Raw genomic sequence first — 9320 nt, forward strand, 5'->3', positions numbered from 1 at the left:
AAATAAAGCTTCTTGTTTTTGTTTGGAGACAAGATCTCCCTTTGTAGCTCTGGCTATCCCGAAGCTCACTATGGAGATCCACCTGCCTCTGTCTCCTGAGTACTAGGGCCACTCCTGGTACAACTCTGCTTGAACTCAACACCTCCAGGGGCTCCCCTTTCCATTCGGAATAACCCCAAACTCCTGGTGATGGGCCCTTGACACTGAGGCCAGCCCCTTCCTTCTCTCTTTTTAAATCATCCAATCTGCTTTTCATTTGTTCGTTTGGTTGTTTGGTGTTTTGCTTTTATTTTTTGGAGACAGGGTTTCTCTGTGTATCCCTGGCTGTCCTGGAACTTCCTCTGTAGACCAGACTGGCCTTGAACTCAGAGATCCTCCTGCCTCTGCCTCTTGAGTACTGGGACTGAAGGCGTGCACCACCGTCACCCAGCTACCCAATATGCTTTATGTGTGTGTCTTCTACACCTACTGTAAAGTCCACGGAGGCAAGGATCTGTGCTTGTTTTGTTCACTGCCAAGTCTCCAACAGTCTGATACAGACAGGGATCAACATTTGGAGCAAGTATGGATGCTCATATTGGAATGGCTTTGTTAGCACCAATAGACAAGAAGAAGTAAGTCAGAGGAGGAGACCTCTGAGAGAGCTACAGATAGCTGGAGGGGGAAGGCAGAATCTTCTCAGTCCTTAGAGCATGAGGAAGCCTTAGAAAGGTAGGAGAGACTTGCTAAAAAAAGTGATTAAGAACACAGATAAAGGCCTGGACAGATGGCTCAGCAGTTAAGAGCACTTGATAGCTCTTCCAGAGGTCCTGAGTTCAATTCCTAGCAACCACATGGTGGCTCACAACCATCTGTAATGGGATCCGATTCTTCCTGGTGTGCATGAAGACAGGGCACTCATATACATGAATAAATAAATCTTTAAAAAAAAAAAAAGGCGGGGCACTGGGGAGGCAGAGGCAGGCGGATCTCTGTGAGTTCGAGGCCAGCCTGGGCTACAGAGTGAGTTCCAGGACAAGCACCAAAAGTACACAGAGAAACCCTGTCTTGAAAAACCAAAAAAAAAAAAAAAAAAAAAGAACACGAGATAGGAAGCCCCTCCTGCATTCCAGCTAGGGAGATGCCAGCTCTGTTCTGTTCTGGTCCTCAGTTTCTATACCTGAAAAAGAGACAACCAGAGTAGCTACCTCAGGGGTTTTCTTTACTTGCTAGTGAAAAACCAGAGGGCTGAGGATATAGCATGAAGGCCTGGGTTCATGTCTCAATGCCCCATAAAATCTACACAGTTGCATTTGCCTGTAATCCCAGGATTGGGAGGTGGGTGAGGGATGGAAGTGGAGGGGATCAGAGGTACAGAAGTTCAAGGTCATCTGTGGCTAGAGCTGAATATCGAGTTCAAGGCCAGCTGGATGTATGCATGACCCTATCTCAAAAAAAAAAAAAAAGATAAAGAGAAGGGGGCAGGAGAGATGGCTCAGTGGTTAAGAGCATGCACTGGTTTTGCAGAGGGCTCCAGTTTAGTTTCCAGAACCCATGTCAGGTGGCCTGTAACTCCAGCCCCAGGGGTTCTGACACCTTTTTCTGGACACACCTGCACTTATGTGCATGTACACACAGACGTGTTGCCAGAAGGTTTCTTTGGTCCCATCTGGCCCTGTGGTCCCTCATCTGCTTATAAAATAATCATTCAGAGGCTTAATCTTAATTATCAATTGTGTGGCCTGTGGCAGGCCTCTTGGTAGCTAGCTCTTATGGTAATAACTCAACCCATAACTATTAATCTATGTATCACCACGTGTTCTGTGGCTTTACCTGTATCCTATTACATGTTGTTCCTAGAATAGAAGGCTGACGTCTCCCTCACTCAGCCTTTCTCTTTCCTGTCTCTCTCCTTGGATTTCCCACCTGCTTCTATGCTGCCTTGACATAGGCCAAAGCAGCTTATTTATTAACCAATGGGAACAACATATATTCACAACGTACAAAAAGACATCCACCAGTATTTCCCCTTTTCTATCTAATAAAAAAAGGAAGGTTTTAGCCTTTTTTTTTTTTTTTTTTTTTTTTTGGTTTTTCAAGACAGGGTTTCTCTGTGTAGCTTTGTGCCTTTCCTGGAACTCACTTGGTAGCCCAGGCTGGCCTCAAACTTACAGAGAGCCTGGCTCTGCCTCCCGAGTGCTGGGATTAAAGGCGTGTGCCACCACCGCCCGGCTCAGTTTTAGCTTTAATATAGTAAAATTATACATAACAAACAGTTATCAAGCAAGAATTACAGACACAATATCTAGTCTATTTGTATTTGGCAAAATTAAAGAAAATATTTTATCATCTATCCTTTATTTGTGAGTCTAAAATTTCATATCTAATATATCTCTTTTCATAACTAAGGAAAATCATATTTATAACTATCTAGTCTTTAACTACATCAAAGACCCCAGAAAGATATACTATTATCTAAGTAAACAGGAAGAGCATTGTAAGCAACTTCCAAAAATCTGGAATTTCAGAGACAGCTGGCTACCTGGACAGTCAGGCAAAGTTCCTCTGTGACATTGGGGCATCCTTCTTCAGCTTACAGTCCTGGAGTTTCTCAGTCACTTTTCCCTGTGTCCTGTAGAATATCTGGCAGTCTCCCCTGCAAAGCAGAAACCTGGAGGACCATTTTGTCTTGTTTTGGCAAAATTTAGTGGTCATTTTTCTATGGGTCCTGTATGTCCAGTTGATATAACATTTTGTCAAGTGGTCCAGGCAAGAACAGTTTCTTGCCCAAATGGCTAACTTTTACCATAAGGAAAGCAAACTCCATGGGAATTTCTTGGATGCCCATCATCTTCTTTGAAGTAAATTGGTGCTCCCAGGAGCAGACATGTTTCATTGTCCAGAAAGTCTTTTAAAACATTTTAAATGTCATATTCTGTAGGTCTTTGAAGTGTTTGAAGATTACCTATCTATCTGAAATATATCTATGTATACCTAGAAAAAACTTAACTAGCATGACTATAAGTTTGATTATCATAGATGACTAATTATTAATCTGTATCTCTTAATTATATATTACAATTTCAAATGAGCTGTACAAACACCATATTTTAAACAAGAATAGAAATATACATACAGTATAACAAAACTAACTTTAAATTTGTATCAATAAACTAAAATCCATAGCAATGTAAAACATTTTAAACAAGTTGTTACTCTTTAAAAGTAGATTCAATAATCTTCCCTATCCTATGCTATCTATACTATTCTCTTTTCTTTTTTAGAAGAGATTGCATTTATAATCACCCCTTTTTTAAATACAAATAGACATTTTTAAACAATATTTGAGGAATTTGGGGGTAGCTTTATATATAATTTCTTGCTGAATGGGGTATTGGTAATCTTATGGGGATCCAAGAAAATTAAGAAGTATAGTTAAATTTTGGCTGTAGTAGTCTGTGAGAATGGATTGTCTCAGCCAGTTGCTTTGAAGTTGATTTTGGATGTTGGATCTTTGTATTGCAGCCCAGCTCATCAGAGACTGTGGGAGACTGTTATGTTGTCAATGAAGTCCACTGGCCGTGTCTCTGTACCATGGTCCTGCATTAGACCTGAAGTAAGAAGTTGTTTTTAGCTCAATTTCAAGTTCTCTCAGGGTTTAGGTGGAAACTCATGTCCCACGTTGGGCATCAAATGTTGCTGGAAGATTTCTCTGGTCCCACCTGGCTCCATGGTCCCATTTTCCTCCTGTCTTGCCCAGCCCCACAGTCCCTCAGCCTCTTATAAAAATAATCATTCAGAGGCTTAATCTTAATTACCAACTGTATGACCTTTGGCAGGCCTCTTGCTAGCTAGCTATTATAGTTTTAATTCAACCCATAACTATTTATCTATACATCACCACATGTTCTGTGGCTTTACCTACATCCCATCACATGTTGCTCCTAGGATAGCAGGCTGGCATCTCCCTCGCTCCACCTTTCTCTTTCCTGTCTCTCTCCTTGGATTTCCTGCCTGCCTCTAAGCAGCCTTGCTACAGGCCAAAGCAGCTTATTTATTAACCAATGGGAACAACATATATTCACAGCGTACAAAGAGAAATCCCCCAGCATATATTCATAATTTAAAAAAAAAAATTTTAAATACCTCCATTAAAAAGAAAGACAAGAACAATATATATAGAGTCTAGGCCAGGTCAGGCTACTTAGGAAGGCTCAGCTTAAAGATTCTAGTAGTCTTTAACCGTGTAGCACATAGGATGCTTTCATAAGCTAAGAACTCACATTCAAGGCATGGTGGGAATCTCAGGCAGGCACAACTAGTTTAGTCCAAAGAAGCTCGGAACCTAATGAGAATAACGTCTGCCTCAGCATGATCACTGTCTGGACTCAGGCAGCTCCATGAAACCCCTGTTTGCAGAAGAAAAATTCAGGATTTGGTATGTGGCATGAGGCCTCTGCTGGGGAGCAAGCAGCTCACAGCTGCCTGTGGCTGATGCAATCGGAGCAGAGAGAAATGATTCACTTTGACTCCACTATCCACCCTGGGACTTTGGCCAACTACAGGTTTGGGGTTCATTGGAGGATGATTTTTTTCCCCTTTCTTGAATTGAAAGAGTAACTTTGTGTTTCCAAAAGGCGATGTCATTGTGTGGAGTGATCCTGCAGTGAGGTTGTGTTGGACGGGATTGGGATGAACCACTTCTGCTATGCTTATTAAGTCTGGGGGAGAATGAAATTGAGGGTCTCTGCTTCCCACCACCCCCTTCCTTCTACCCAGCAAAGACAGCTGAAAGTTGTCTTTGAGAAGTAATGGAGACAAGGGGAGGTAACTTGGAGGTACCAGGACGCTGCCCAGGAGGCTGCCAGAGAAGTGGCTTCTTGTTTGTTAGCAAGAGTTTGTGGTAAGGAGGTCTGGGAAGCTCTCTCCCACAGCACCCGGACTAAACAGAACAAATAAAACCTCTATTTGTTCATCCTTACCCTGGATTTAGATGGTGTTTTACAGCCAGGGTTATTGGGATCAGCTGAAACCCAGGCAGACTGTTTATTTCTAGGATGGCTAAGCCAGACAAATGCTTCTCTGTCCTTCTACTTTCCAGGCCAGGAAAGCAGGAGACACATTCAATCAAGAAAGAAGCAATGAAGAGTATATATTTTTAAAAAATTTTCAGGGGTGCCTACTGTGTTTCCAATGCTGAAACACATAAATCAATTTTTCAAAAGTGTAAACTTGGGCTCAAGTTCTCAAGACAATTAAAATCTACTCATCAGGAGGATGCCTAATGGGCAAAACTCAAGAAACTTTACAGAGAGCTAGCTATTTGGAGTACTAAGACAATCTTACACATGAGGAAGGAAGGAGATGATGGAGATTGTGGGTATGTTCTGGCACTCTCTGAGGAGGCTTCATAAAGAAGGTTTGGAAGGCCATAATCAATATGGTGTCTGTGTTGTTCTCACTGGCGCCCAACACTGACTTAGTATAATGCCTGTCATAGAGTGGGCATTGAGGAAGTATTTGAGGCATGAATGAAGAAGGAGGTGGCTTATATTAGAGGCATAAATAGGTGAAGAAGGGGGAGGAGGCCATTCCAACCTGAGGAAAGGCCCAGAGAAATGAGCTGATGTCTCGGCGAGACTGGTTTAACCACAATGGAGGGTGTGTAGTGAGGAGTCGTGGGAAATGAGGTTAGAGATGGAGCCAGATCAGGGAAGGTTGGGAAGCCAGGCCAAGAAATTTAGTGGAGATAAACATTCTTTCACAAAGGCTTAATTTTTTTTTTTTTTTTTTTTTTTTTTTAGTATTGGGTTTTGAACCCAAGGTCTTACAGGACTTCCACACACTACCTCCCACTGGAAATTCAGGGTCCCCAGCACTCATTAAGTCTTTGTGAAACACAGATTATATGCTAACAACTTGGGGGAAGGCACAGTAGAAGGACAGATATTAATTTAAAGCACCTCACCATCTACTGGGGAGGTGAAATAAGGTGCCCTTTATTGTAGTAGCTGTGATCATCATGACATGGGTAAAAGAGCTGAATATTTTAGTAACTGAGGCTGCAAAAGCTGAGGCCTTGTCAAACTTGCTCAAGAGAATTGAGAGTTTTCCTGAAAGGAAGCCAAGACATCCAGTGTGGGAAGTGGGACTCAAGGCAGATGCAAGGGGATTCAACACGGCCAATTTCAACATCACCTTTCTTCCTTTCTCCCAGCAATGCCTCATGGGTAGCCTCGCACCTCTGCTTTCTTTCTCCTTACAGGCTTCCTTCTCTGAGTAGGAGTTCATCTGACGGAAGCTTGGCATCTGAAGGCCGTAACATCCCCACACTAGGGCCAACCGTCTTCATTTACTCTCTGGAGCCCAGAATTTTAAGAATGAAGAATCTGCCTGGTGTGGTGGTACATGTCTATACTCTTAGCACTCAAGAGGATGAGGCAGGAGGATTTCTTTGAGGTCAAGAGCAGCCTAGGCTGCATAGCCAGTACCAAGTCAGACACAGCTACCTCTTAAGACTCTATATTAAGGGACTGGAGTGATGGCTCAGCAGGGAAGAGCCCTGGCTGTCCTTCCAGAAAGACACAGGTTCAGTTCCCAGCACCCACATGGCAGCTCACAACTGTCTGTAACTAGTTCCAGAGGATCAGTATTTTCTTCTGGTCACCTCACTTTGCTCACATACACATAAAATAAAAATATTAAAAAATACTTTCTTTTTAGCCTTAGAATCTGCTACTGAGTCCATATTTTTGTGACCTCCACACAGATCCCTACATTGATTCTAAAGCGTTAATGACCATTAGTACCTCGGGCTTTATGAAGTCACAGGTGCTGTAGGCAAAAGTGAGTGGGCCTACAGTGAGCCATTACTTCTCTAAATATTTGTTGTTGTTGATTTTTTGAGACACAGTTTCTCTGTGTAAGAGCTCTGGCTGTCCTGGAACTCACTCTGTAGACCAGGCTGGCCTTGAACTCAGAGACCCACCTGCCTCTGCCTCCCAAGTGTTGGGATTAAAGTTGTGTGCCACTACTGCCCAGTTTAAAAAATATTTTTAGCTGAGCATGGTGGCACATGCCTTTAATCCCAGAATTTGGGAGGCAGAGGCAGAGGCAGGTGGGTCTCTATAAATTTGAGGCCATCCTGGTCTACATAGAGAATTTGAGGCTAGCCAAGGCTATATAGTGAAAATAATAATAATAATAATAATAATATAAATAAAATTTAATAATTTTTAAAAACCCTATTTCAAAATAACAAAAGGGGACTGGGAAATGGTTCAGCCAGTAAAGTACTTACTATTCAAGTATGAGAACCAGAATTTGGATGCTCAGTACCCATGTAAAAAGCCAGATGTGATGGTGTGTGCCTAATCCTGGAGAAGCAGAGACAGGGTTTTTGGCAGCATGCTGGCCAGCCTATCTCCCTGAATGGGTGAGACTCAGCTTCAGCAAGAGAGGCATCTCAAAAATAAAGTAGAGAATCATTGAGAAAGACACTGTGCACTGTCCTCCGGCATCCACACACGCGTTCACACATGTGCATGGATGTGCACACACACAAAACTTGAAGACAATAAAAGAAACCAATTGACTTCATTCAGCCTACGGATGGATACGCCTGGTTCCTTCCCATCAGCTATGCTTAGGAGACAAGTTAGGAGAGAAAACATTGCCACCCAGGCCTACAAAGAGCTGTAGGTGAGAGTGGGATGGGACTCAGTGGGTAGGGTGCTCGTCTAGTGTGTGAGAAGTCCTGGGTTCCTCCCCAGCACCACAAACGAACAAGGACAACTTGAACTCCTCCAGTTGAACCATGCAGGGAGCAGGTCTCTTCTCTTGGGTGTGGTGGAGGCACACAGCTTCTTTGCGCCAGACTTGGGGGACAGAAGGATGGAACATTTCAGAGGCCATCCAAGTAGCATTCTAGAACTACTAGGCTAGCTTTGTTCCACAGGAGGAATTGGAGAAGCTGACAGGACCCCAGACCATGAAGAAAGCTGCTGCCTAGCCCAGAGCAGAACAATTTAGAGGTAAAGATTGACTTTAATTTATTAGATGGTGTTTTTAAAAAATTAAGTCCAAATCTGCTTCTCATTTATTGCCATGTCCCAGGCCACATAGGCAGGCTCAGAGTAAACACTCACAACATGTTTTTTCAATTGAATCCAATTCCCTTAAACACAGACAATCAACAAACAAACTGCTCTTTGTGTTCTATTAGGGACAGCGTCTGGACCATGAACACAAACCAAACATGAAAACATGCTTTTTCTGATTCCTGATCTAGGACTTGGGTCACTGGACACAGACTTGGGGACAGGTAAAAACAAAGTGGCAGAGTCAGAGCCAAGGTGGCCGGCAGAGGGCTAGATAAACAGATAGTGCACCCAGTGGCACCCAGGGCAGATCAAAGGTAGCTTTCCCCAGTGCAGGCAGCAAGCATGGCAGGAATCTGGGGACCTCTCACCCAGTCCCCCACCCACGCTCACAGATGGAGAGCCATGCCATTAGTGGCCACACCTTTGAATACTACCAGCATGCAGGCATTCGTGACAATTTCTTTCTGGTCTTTCCTATACAGTCCCCTTAGATGGCCGTCATATGACTGTGTGTGACTTGGGTTCACAGCCCAGATCTGCTACTTGGGTAAACGTTTGCATGGCTTAACTACTTAGTTTCTGCATTAATAAAAACAGCACCAAATTAATAAGCCCCCTTAAAGGAAGGGGGAAGAGTGAGAGGGTTATTTATGCATATGACTAGTATGTAATATGCCATGTATACACTGAGTAAGCAATCACATTCACTACAGTTGGTTTCCCAAAACAAGATGGCAGACATAAATTCCCCATCTTCTAGAACCCAGCAGGACATTAAATCCACAGAAAGCTATTGAGAGCTATAATTTGGGCCTACACTTACTTCATTTTTTTGTTTTGGAACAGACCCCTGATTGGTCCAGAAACAGGAAAGAAAGTAAGCCAAGCCAATCAGAATTCTTTTCCTTTTAGTGAGAGAGAATGCTTGCTCTTCTCCCTGCTCCCTGCCTTTGGGTTTGAAGTCATGCGGATTCTAGTTCAAAGCACCTTTGTGCATCGCCTACTCCACAGGAGAAGCTGCCTGGAGAGGATGGAGAGGATCTACAGTTCTGCCCCACAATTTGACTACAGACAACATCAAATTAACCCCTGTCTCCTTGAAGTTCAGATTCTGTTACTGGCAACTAGACTTTGTACTCAAGCAGCAACTCAGAGAGACAACATGAGTTTCCTTTTGGTTTATATTAAATTACTTCCAGCTTTATGGCAGATGAGGTCAATATGTTTATACTGTTTTTG

The sequence above is a fragment of the Onychomys torridus genome, chromosome 5, assembly GCF_903995425.1.
Source record: "Onychomys torridus chromosome 5, mOncTor1.1, whole genome shotgun sequence".
Taxonomy (NCBI): Eukaryota; Metazoa; Chordata; class Mammalia; order Rodentia; family Cricetidae; genus Onychomys; species Onychomys torridus.